Source organism: Scyliorhinus torazame, chromosome 12 (assembly GCF_047496885.1).
Source record: "Scyliorhinus torazame isolate Kashiwa2021f chromosome 12, sScyTor2.1, whole genome shotgun sequence".
NCBI lineage: Eukaryota > Metazoa > Chordata > Chondrichthyes > Carcharhiniformes > Scyliorhinidae > Scyliorhinus > Scyliorhinus torazame.
In genome coordinates this window covers 210,713,517-210,725,656 of record NC_092718.1, presented here as the reverse complement: position 1 = coordinate 210,725,656, position 12,140 = coordinate 210,713,517, and the positions used below count along the sequence as shown (strand labels likewise).

At 49.8% G+C, this 12,140-nt stretch overlaps 1 protein-coding gene across 3 annotated transcripts in view; it reads right to left on the bottom strand.

The window, feature by feature from the left end:
• Nucleotides 1-7,869, bottom strand: part of LOC140387288 (multidrug and toxin extrusion protein 1-like) — an 81,259-nt gene extending 73,390 nt beyond the window's left edge. For 2 of the 3 annotated variants that reach the window (XM_072470227.1, XM_072470229.1), the window contains exon 1: nucleotides 7,776-7,869. The gene's annotated coding sequence lies outside the window, so the exon portion shown is untranslated. Of the gene's footprint in view, nucleotides 1-4,081; nucleotides 4,179-7,775 lie in introns of all 3 variants that reach the window. The other variant, XM_072470228.1, reaches the window with a different exon arrangement.
• Between the last annotated feature and the right edge of the window lie 4,271 nt (nucleotides 7,870-12,140).

Sequence of the window (12,140 nt, the reverse complement as noted above, 5' to 3'; positions counted from 1 at the left end):
CAAAAATAGGAAGGCAGATTATTTTCTGAATGGTGGCAGTTTAGGAAAAGGGGAAGTGCAACGAGACCTGGGTGAAATGGTGGAACAGTCGCTGATGGTGGGCATGCAGGTACAGCAGGGGGTGGGGAAAGCTAATGGCACGCTGGCCTTCATAGCGAGAGGATTTGAGTAGAGGAGTAGGGATGTCTTGCTGCAGTTGTACAGGGCCTTGCTGAGGCCACACCTTGAGTATTGTGCGCAGTTTTGGTCTCCTAGTTTGAGGAAGGACAATCTTGCTATTGAGGGTGTCCAGCGAAGGTTCACCAGACTAATTCCCGGGATGGCAGGACGGACATATGAAGAAAGACTGGATCGACTGGGCTTGTACCCACTGGAGTTTAGAAGAATGAGAGGGGATTTCATGTAAAATCGTGATGGGACTGGACAGGCTAGATGCGGGAAGAATGTTCCCGATGTTGGGAATGCCCAGGACTGAGATGAGGAAGAACTTTGTCTATCAGAGAGCTGTGAACTGGTGGAACTCTCTACCACAGAAAGCTGCTGGGGCCGGTTCATTGGGTATATTCACGAGGGAGCTGGACGTGGCCCTTGCGGCTAAAGGGATCGAGGGGTATGGAGAGAAGGTGGGAGTGGGATACTACATTCGCATGATCCGCCATGATCATATTGAATGGTGTTTACGTTCGAAGGGCCAAATGGCCTCCTCCTGCACCTATTTTCTATGTTTCTATGAGGCAGATATATTTCTGATTTTAAAAACGGGTTCAAGGGATATGGGGAACAGGTGGAGAGATGGATTTGAGACCAGGAAGCGATCAGCCGAGAACTGAGTGAATGGCGGAGCAGGCTCGAGGGGCCGAATTGCCTAATTCTGCTCCTAATTCCTATGTTCCTATGTTACTGTGTAACCAGTTTTAACACAGAAAACTCCCACAAACTCCAATAAAATGACCAAATCACTATCCAATGATAAACCGATGTCAGAGAGTGAGAAACAGGTTTTGTGATTTGCAGATGATATAATTGTGAATCAGGATATTAGTGGTTTACAGTTGCAGGTTGGTTGCTTGATACAAATGTCGGTTAACCACGATTTGCATGCACCATTTTAAAAGTGCAGTCGATGTAATGGTGCGTGTAACATACAGAAGCAGAAAGCGCAGGCTGCAATGAGATTTCAACAGATTTGGCTGATTCTGAAACAAAGGCAGGGTACCTGTCAACAAAAATTCATGTCTTGTGTACAATGTTAGTTTGATATTTCGGGTAGTCCCGGAAGCAGGCAGACAGGTGAACTGGGGAAGGGCGAAATGGTCACGTTGGAGATTTTAACCCATGACAATATACAACCCAACACCGCCGACTGTATGCAGTGGCCAAGCAAAAGAAAAAGGTGCTCTGAATTCTTATGCGGATTGCCAGACCGCAGGACATCCGATTTTTTTTTTTACAAACAATTTTATTGAGGTATTTTAGGCACATAGAAAAAGTGACATTGTCCAGTACAAACAAAAAAAGAAGTCAAGACACAATTCCACATTAAACATAATGCTAACCACGACTCTGTTCACGCACGGACCTGCCTCAATATCCCCCTACTCTACTCTAGCCCCCGCCCCCCCCCCCCCCCCCCGCCCCTGCTGACGCTGACTCCTCTGCGAAGAAGTCAATAAATGGCTGCCACCTTCGGGCGAACCCCAATAGCGAACCTCTCAAGGCGAACTTCACTCTCTCTAGGCCAAGAAAGCTCGCCATGTCCGATAGCCATACCTCAGCCCTCGGGGGCTTTGAGTCCCTCCATGCTAACAGTATTCGTCGCCAGGCCAGCAAAGGCCAGAACGTCGGCCCCCCTCTCTTCCTGGACTCTCGGGTCCTCCGAAACCCCAAAGATTGCCACCTCCGGGCTCGTTACCACCCCAGTTTTCAACACCCGGGACGTGACATCTGCGAATCCCTGCCAGTACCCCCTGAGTTTAGGGCACGACCAGAACATGTGTACATGGTTAGCCGGCCCTCCGGCGCATCGAGCACACTTGTCCTCCAGCCCGAAGAATTTACTCATCCGGGCCACCGTCATGTGGGCCCGGTGCACGACCTCAAACTGGATCATAGGGCATCCGATTTAATCAACTAAGTGCCAGGCAATGATCTTCTCCTACAAGAGAGAATCTAACCATCACCCCTTGACATTCAATGGCATTACTATCCCTGAATCCCCCAGACTCAACATACTGGGGGGCTGCCAATGAGCAGAAGCTGAACTGGACTAGCCATATTAATACTGTGGCTATCTGAGCAAGTCAAAGGCTGGGAATCCTATGGTGAGTAACTCACCTCCTGACCCCCCAAAGCCTGTCCACCATCTACAAGGCACAAGTCAGAAGTGTAATGGAATACTCTCCACGTGCCTGGCTGAGTGCAGCCCCAACAACACTCAAGAAGCTTGACACGTCCAGGAAAATTGTTATCCCTTCCACAAACATTCAATCCCTCCCGAACTGACAAACAGTGTGCACCATCTGCAAGATGCACTGCAGGATCCCACAAAGTTCCTGAGGCAGCACCTTCGAAATCCTCGACCATCTCGAAGGACAAGAACAGCAGACCCCATCACCTGGCGGTGCCTGTCCAAGTTGGTAGCGCAGTGATTAGCACTGAGGCTTCACAGGGCCAGGGTCCCAGGTTTGATTCCCGGCTGGGTCACTGTCTGTGTAGAGTCTGCACCTTCTCCCCGTGTCTGCGTGGGTTTCCCCCGGGTGCTCTGGTTTCCTCCCACTAGTCCTGAAAGACGTGCTGTTAGGTAATTCGGACATTCTGAATTCTCCCGGAATGTGGCGACAAGGGGCTTTTCACAGTAACCTCATTGCAATGTAAGCCTACTTGTGACAATGCAGATTATTATTAAGTTGCTTACCACCTTGACTTGGAAGTACGTCGCTGTTCCTTCACTGTCGTTGGGCCAAAGTCCTGGAACTCCCTCCTTAACAGCGCAGTGGGTGCACCTACACCTCAGGGACGGCAGCGGTTCAAGAAGGCAACTCACCACCATTTTCTGATGGGCAACTAGGGATGGGCAATAAATGCCAGCCTAACCAGCGACGCCCACATCCCGCAAATTAAAAATAAGCGGTATGGGATGTCATTTAAAATGATGCCAAAATTGAGGTGCTGGTGTTTTGTAGTCTGTGTTTGATGCGGATTGTGAACATTTAGTGACATTTAATGATAGTTTCATGGTCACCATTATTGCCGGCCATTGGATTAGCCGACAGCTCTCTAACGCTAGACTTCATCTCCAATGGGGACACAAATTCCGCTTTGAGCCAATTAATTGCCCAGTGGCTGTTAGGTGTCTACAGGGTCAGCAAGCCCGAGGGGAGGTCCTTTGCTCTTCACTGATGGGTTCATCGAGGGGCATTAAATACTGGCCTTGCCAGTGACAGCTGCAGCCTTTGAATTAAGGAATTAAAGTAACACGTGGGCACAGCTGGCCCTCAGCTAAGCACCTTATCCAAAAGATGGCACACCCAAGTGTTGACAGCACTCCCTCAGTTGTAGAGTCGCCATATTCACATAGGCTGTTTTCTCTTTTGAGGGTGGGGGGGGGGAGCTGACCAGGGGTGATTTAACCTAAGGGTCACCACACCTCAGGCAAGGGGCAAGGTTGAAAAGGCGGGTCCTTCATGAATAACCTCAGCCGGGTACAGGAATTGAACCCCCGTTGCTGGCCTCGCTCTGCACCACAAACCCAGGTTCGATTCCCGGCTTGGGTCACTGTCTGCGTGGAGTCTGCACGTTCCCCCCCGTGTCTGCGTGGGTTTCCTCCGGGTGCTCCGGTTTCCTCCCACAACCAAAGATGTGCAGGTTAGGTGGATTGGCCGTGCTAAATTGCCCTTAGTGCCCAAAAAGGTTCGGAGGGGTTATTGGGTTATGGGGAAAGTGTGGAAGTGAGGGCTTAAGTGGGTCGGTGCAAACTCGATTGGCCGACTGGCCTCCTTCTGCACTGTATGTTCTATGTATCATAAACCAGCTGTTCAGCCAACTGAGTTAAACCAACCCCCGGTACTCCCTTAGTACCAACCTGAAAGAAGGACTCAGAGTTCCCCTCTAGGACTTGAAGCAATGACTCTCTGACTCAGAAACGGAAGAACGTTTCGCAATAGGCAATGGCTGACAACCTGAAGCAAAGGAACCAAAAATAATGTTGCTTCAATGAGTGTGAAATGCTTTTTCGGGAAAGAGAGAGAGCGAAAGATGCCACAGTTCTGTGCCCACATTTTCCGTCTCCCCGCCCCCACAGTGGTGATGGAATGAGGTTCCCGCCCACGAAGATCGGGAACCTAATTACAATGAATTGTAATAGAATGAAAGGCCTTCCGCACTGTCCACTGTCCCTCCCCCAACATTGCCCCCGAGCCAGCACGGCCTCACGTAAGCGAGGTTTACACATGCTTTTGCAAAACGTGAACCAGGCGAAGGGGGGGGGGGGCACAGGCAATTAAGCCCCTGACGGGGAGAGGGATATATCCAGGCAGTAACCTGGCACTGCCCCCAGCCAGAGATGCCATTGCTAACTCTATTAGGCCCTCCTGCCCTGTTAATGGACCATGCTGGGAGGTTCGTTCTGTCCAGAATGCTGCACAAAGTGGCGCAAAATGCCATCTGTGCCGACAGCGAGCTGGACGCCGGCTTTCTTTTCTCAGCCAGCACTCTGTGCAAATAATGGAAAATTCCGCCCAGCGGGAGCGACATGGGAGGGGCAGATTGAGAGGGAGAAAGATGGTGGCTTGATTCAGCACAGCATACATTTTAAACTGCGGTGGCACAGTGGTTAGCACTGCTGCCCCACAGCTCCAGGGTCCTGGGTTCAATTCTGACCTCGGGTGACTGTCTGTGTGGAGTCTGCACTTCCTCCCTGTGTGTGCCTCGGTTTCCTCCGGGAGCTCCGGTTCTGTCCCACAGTCCAAAGATGTGCGCGTTAGGTGGATAGGCCGTGCTAAATTACCCCTTAGTGTCCAAAAGGTTCGGTGGGGTTACTGGGTTACGGGGATAGGGTGGAGGTGTGGGCTTAAGCCGGGTGCTCTTTCCAAGAGCCGGTGCAGACTCGATGGGCCGAATGGCCTCCTTCTGTACTGTAAATTCTATGATTCTTTGATTTACTGTGTTTATTTGACTTGGGCAAGAAAATATTCAAAACCCAACTTCCCACAACAGGTGTACGAGTTGGATAGCATAATCCGAAACTGTCAAATAGGCATTGGCTGTGGACAGAATCACAACTGAACCTGACCTTCCTCACCCTCTCCAGCAGGGTTTACTGCCGGGTGACCGGATGTTGGAATCCGGGCTCACTTACCCCATCACTGGCTCAGGGTTGACTGTGACCCTGTACCACCCCGAGCTCCACCCCAACTGATATCGGGATTCTCGGGTCCCCCAGCCGCGCTTTTGCCGCTGCCGCTCCCTTCGCTGGTGCGGGATTCCCTCTTCCCGCCGCTTGTCAATGGGATTTCCCAATGACGGCCCCGGCCACCCCCCCCCCCCCCCCCATGCCGCCGGGTGGGGTGGGGTGCGCTGCCGGAGGGAAAAGGGAGTCCCAATGGCCTGAGAATCGCGCCCCAGGAAATTCAACACTAATCCGATTTTCAGGAGGGGAAAGGGCAGGGACAATGCAGGTATGCTGGTTAAGTCAGAGCAAATGTGAGAGCAGATCCCATAGCCAAGTGTGTGCTTTTGACAATATGTTTGAAAGGTGCTTTTTGATCTGCCAACAACTGTTGGCTTTCCAGCACAAAAAAGCCATCCATGACCGAGCGTTAGGGACAGGTCCCTTCTCACATCCAGTACAACTTGCTGAGGGATGCACTCAATCTTGGGGTCGCGATGACGTCGCTAGCGTGAGATGGACCGGCTGTTCCCATTCGGTGGGGTCTTCCGGCCTCTTGCCGACAGCGCAAACCCGCCACGGGTATGCTGGTAAATCCCACCGACAGTAACGGGACCTGAAGATCCCGCCAATGGGCCCCCCCACTCCCAAGCCGGCGAGAGACATGCCGTGGGGAGGCCTAGAGAATCTTGCCCCTTGTCCAGAATTTTACAGTCCCCCTCCCACCCCCATCCTCCTTCCCACAGGTTCTAAGGTCGGTTCGGAGTGGGATGGGGGAGGGGGGGAGGGGGTGCGGGGAAGCATGAAATCGCACGGACGGGATTCCTTCTGGTTTCCTGCTCGCCCGAACCGTGCAGTAATTTCACGCTGGGGTGAGCAAGGCTTTGGATGGGAAGACCACCCTTACCCCAGTTGACGCCTTTAAGTGGCTAATTAATGGCTAAATAAGAGCAGATTCTCACCCAGCCTCAGTTTTCATGGGGGGTGGGGGGGAAGGGGGGGGGTGGTGGGGGGTGGTAGGCAAATGTGGAATTAAAGAAAGTTGAATCTCGGGCGGGAAGCGGGGGTGGGTCACCTCCATCAGAAGCCCCCTTCTGACTGGGGACATCCTCCCCATTAAGATTGGCATTCTCCAGACCTTCCTTACCCTCTGACCTACCCCCCGAGACCCCAATCGCCTCACGATCAGTGTCCCAAGTGTTCCCTACCCTTCCTGCCTTGGGACCCTTGCTCTCTGGTTCCCATTGCTTAGTGGCAGCCCCCTTGCAGTACTTCTTCAAGCCTCAGCAGTTCCCCAGGGCGGGATCTCCTTGAGGGTGAGGTCCCATCTTACGTCAGCCAGCGCTCATCAGAACGTAATGTGACACCGGGCCTGTTGGAGTCGGCGAGGGTGTGTTCCCCACCAACACGGGAGGGGCCGAGTTCCCACCATCCTAAAACTTAAGGCCTATATCTAAATTTCTAGTTACTCACCACTGATTTTAATCCCTGCAAAGGTTCATGAGAAACGGCCACAGTGTAAGGTCTCCCAATGTCTAACGAGGGGCTGGAACCGGTGTCAAACCCTTCGGGCTGCATGTTCGATACGAAATGTATATTGTTAATAAACCTGTCACTGTATATAAGTGTAGAAGGATATAACACATCAGTTCAAGGTTGACATTCCATTAAGTAAGACGCAATACTTGCACTGAAAGAAACTTTATGAAATGTCAAATTTGAACTATTTTGCTCCACACTTTTTATGAACGAGGGATATTGGACGGGATTCTCTGTCCCGCCAATCCCATTTTCCGGTGCGACCGGCTCCCGCCGGCAGCGTGATTCTCCGTTCCCGCAGCCGGAAAATGGGGTTTCCCATTGTGGGCCAACCCATGCCGTCGGGAAACGTGTTTAAAAAATAGGTTTGAAATAATGACCAGCTCTTTTCTTATATCGTCACACCCGCTCTGGGCGAAACTCACCGACCATCTTCCTGTGCTGCTCACCTCACCAACCAACTGGCCTCCAGTGACAGTCACTGCATTGATCTCTGGAAAGATCACTCACTCGCAGCCTCCATCAACTTGTCCTCACCCAAAACTCTACATCTCAACTCCTAACTTGCACCAAGTCCCATTCACCCCTTGCCCCTGACCTTGCTTCCCAACCTGCTGGTGTTTGACTGGTCACACTGCTGTAAATTACCTTGAGATTTTTAATGTATAAATGCAAGTTGTTATTCTTCACGACCATTCAAGACTGACAGTCGAGATCAGTGATTCTACAAGAACTTTATGAAGTTTCTGCTGTTAACATCTCCTGTTACAGTTTATGTTTGATTTGCATAACTATGTTATAACGTCAAGTCTTCCAAATGCTTCGAAATAATTGCTTGTTAGCAACGTACCTGAAGTTCTTTGTTCCACAATTCCCGTCAGCAAGGTTTTGGGACGACGCGTTGAGGTCTGACACACCAGACACTGATCATGTCAAAATAACAATGAGCAGATGGCAAAGCTTTGTGGGGGGTGCATTGCTTTGCGTGAGCAATGGGCAAATTAACCTGACTTTACTTTGCAAAAGACCCTGAGGCCAGGTCCATTTGCAAATTGAGTTTGCAAAATGCTTTACATAAGGGCAGCTCATTGACACAGGTTTTTTGAATATTTTCAGGTTTGTTTGTGGCTCCCTCGATCTGTCTTTCCATCTGCCTTTCCTCTCTGTCTTTTTGTCCATTTTCCTTGAATGTAAAATGGGATGGTTCTGCGGCTGTTTCCTATTTTGGAGTTCTCTTGATATTTTTTCTTGAGGACCATGTTATGGGCCAGGGTTATGGGCATAATTGGGGTGACCCAATTATGGGACACGTGTGCTAAAATCGCACCGTTCCACCCCGCTTCAGACCCACACCATTTCTTTGCCACCGTCAAACACCAGGCGACCTTGTATGGCCTGGATGAGAAAGAGCAGGTAAAGCTTACTGTCCTCAGCTTAGGCCCATCGGTCGCGGCAGCCCTTCCCGACCCACAAAACATAGGAGGAGGCACCCTTGCAGAAATGCATACCGCGATCCTGGATGCGATCGGGTATAACCGGGGCGACCCCGTAGATGGCCTAAATAAGTGCAGACAGAAAAAGTCTGAACACCCCACAGCGTTCGCGGGACGCTTGTGGATTCACTTTGAAGCCGTTTTCGGCAACGTAGACCGTGCCCATTTGTCCGCAGACAATATGGCCAAATGGACCCGCACCCTTATCTGTAATTACTACAGAATGCCTGTAGTAATTATGACCACTCGGAGGAGGCTCATAATGAGAAGTGGGTGGTCAAAAGATTGTCCCGTGTTTGGGAACAGTCGGCCCACAACAAACCCGCAGCTAGAACCCCCGAGGAGAAACAAGCTGCCGCAGACGTGCAGGCAGTAAGAACCACTCTTCACAACCCCGTCTGGGTAAACGAGGGAAAGAGCAGCCCCCCAGCAAAACCGCAAGAATGCTACAACTTCGGACAGTTGGGACATTTTGCCAAAGAATGCAATGCCCCTAAAAAGCCACCGAGAGCCCAACAAACAGGCACTCTCAGTAAGAAAAAGGCAGAACCCATACATAGCGTTAGCGCCCGTTCGGATCAGACGGACTCCATATTTAAACGCACACGCTCATATCATTCTCAATGTCTGCAACCCATGAATTTCCACAAATGAGTAGGAGGTGAAGAAGAGTGCTATGTCCAAATCAGTGACACCTTCCTGGAAAGCTTGTTGGGTGCAGTTTTTGTGGAGAAAAGTACAGCTATTCGACCTCAGTGTACTTCACTCTCCCACTCACGTGAATCCAGACAAAGACTCTTGGAGCTAAAGAACTAGTCCTTTATTACAAGCTATAGCAAGGGCAAAAAAGCACAGATTCAAGGATATTACACTGATACATCGAGATTCGAGTACAAGAAATTAGCATATATCAATCATCTGTTACTAGTTAGCTATGTCCAATCATGATTATCAATTAAGGTTACATCATGCATAATGCACGTGAATAATTAACCAATCACATTAAAGATCCGCGAGCTTAATTGTGAACTATCCAATCATTTCAAAGACATGCATGTTGTCTCGCAATTAGTGATATTGGTGATGCGATATCTGGGGTGCAGCTATCAATCACCTTCCTCCTTGCTGTTTAATGGCTCCTCTCGAAGTATGCTAATGCTATCCATTAGCCCGTTGCTGCCACTATTTCCTTCGGGTGCTCCCGGGGCACCCGAAAGAAACCCACGCAGACACGGGGAGAATGTGCAAACTCCGCACAGGCAGTGACTCAAGCCGGGAATCGAACTTGGGACACTGGCGCTGTGAAGCAACAGTGCTAACCACTGTGCTACCGTGCTGCCCTTGTAGTGTTTGCTACAATTGGCAGTTCCCACAGTCAGAACTGAAGCTTTGAATTCCCCCAGTAAATAATGGAACTGGAGGCTTTAAACTGGTTGCAGTATAATATCTATTGTCTAAAGATGCCCAAATTGCCCTCTTCGGTCTCTCCAGTTCGACCATTGTTCCCAAACGTGACAATTGTTACTCCCTTTTGAACAGCAGGCATTGGAAATGAACCTTGAGTTCGATACTCAATGTGTAAATTGATCAGTGAATGGTAAGTAATTGCGATCAATCAAGGCTCTAAGTCTAGGTGGATATTATCGATTTCTAATTGGTGTCTCGAGAGTGATGGTCGTCTATTGATATCATTTCCTTTGGTCCCTGAAATGAAATAAGCCCAGGGGTGCTTTGGTCCACTTGATTGGCCTTCTGAGATGTCAATTACTTGTGAGACCAACCCTCTCATTCATGTTTGTTTTATGTTACTTGTTGTTGGGGATATATTCATATTTTTATGTCTCCCTTGCCCATTTATTCAGATTGGGGAAAATATGCTGTTTATGTTTTGGGCAGGTCGTTTGAAGGTCGTTCTTACTTCTCTCGGTATTTATTGAAATTAGTTTTTTTTAACCATTAAAATTACACAAATCTGTACAAAATACATATCAATGTCCAAAAGTGATTGGTATGCGAAGTATGACACAGTACATTCAGTCATTTGAAGAAATAAAGAATGACAAGAGCTGATTACAGAACTTAATCAGAACCTAATTACAGGACTGGGCGGCACGGTGGCACAGCGGTTAGCACTGTTGCTTCACAGCACCAGGGTCCCCGGTTCGATTCCCGGCTTGGGTCACTTGTGCGGAGTCTGCATGTTCTCCCCGTGTCTGCGTGGGTTTCCTCCGGGTGTTCCGGTTTCCTCCCACAAGTCCCGAAATACGTGCTGTAATTCTCCCTCCGTGTACCCGAACAGGTGCCGGAATGTGGCGATGAGGATTTTTCACCCATTAATTGGGACCGAATGGCCAGTCAAGGTTACAGCCACAGTCACGGGAAAAGAAGGTATAGCCGATTTTGTTACAATACCACCACATTTATGGCCACAGTCAGCTTCGGTAAGCCCTCATATTACACGTCAGGTCCACGACCAGTACCATGCCAGGGATCTGGGGCCTATGGTAAGGAGGGCAGTGGATCATTCAGATCCAACAGAGTACGCACTTCAAGTTACACCAGACGGCACTGCCATAAAATATTTTGTGGTCCCTGAAACGATTAACACTTGACTGCAGCATCACCGGGGACATGACGTTTTGGAATATGTCAATCCACAGGTCTGGGCGGAATACCCATCACATGTGGAAAAGACAAATGTTACACATATTAAGGTAACGATTAAGGACCATGTAAAGCTGCCTTCCATTCGGCAATACCCCCTGAAATGCCAAGCTGCCCCGTCTATAGACAAATTAATCCGAGAGCTGTTGCATCAGGGTATTTTGGTCCCTTGCCAATCAGAATGTAACACCCCCATACTTGCTGTGCCTAAACCAGCCAAACCAGACCAGTACCGATTAGTACAGGATTTACGTTCAATCAATGCCATCGTACAGCAGTTACATGCTCTCGTCCCTAACCCTGCCCACATACTGGCTCAAATTCCAGCTCAAGCCCGGGTCTTCGCCGTAATTGACCTTCAGCACGCCTTCTTTGCCCTCCCACTTGCAACTGAAAGCCAATATTTGTTTGCCTTCACTTACAATGGACAGCAGTATACCTGGACCCGACTGCCACAGGGGTTCGTCAACTCACCTACGCTCTTCTCCAGATGTCTGCAGACCCAACTCCAGGCCTTGACATTGGAGCATAGTTCCACTCTAGTGCAGTGTGTAGATGACATATTGGTAGCGAGTCCTGACGAGCCCAGTAACAGGGATGATGTGATCCAGCTATTAAACCACCTATCCTCGTTGGGTTATGTTGTTTCACAATCAAAGGTCTTGGTGGCTCAGAGAAAGGTCAAGTTCTTAGGAGTTTTACTTACAGCCACAGAAAGAAGTCTCGAACCCAGTAGGATTGAACCAATATGCCAATTCCCCGCCCCTACCATAGCCAAGGAGGCCCGTCATTGGCTGGGTATGGTGAATTATTGTCGGCAGTGGATACCAAACATCGCTGTCTATACAAAGCTGCTGACGCCTTACACTAGTAAAGGGGGGAATTTTACTCTCACCACCGAGGCACTCAAGGCCTTCCGTTGCCTGAAGCAGGCCTTGTTACAAGCACCGGCCCTCGGGAGGCCCTTGTACGACCGACCGTTCCAGATATACTGTACTGTTCTGGAAGGATGTTCAACAGCGGTACTCACCCAGCAACATGGGGACAAGCACCGGCCC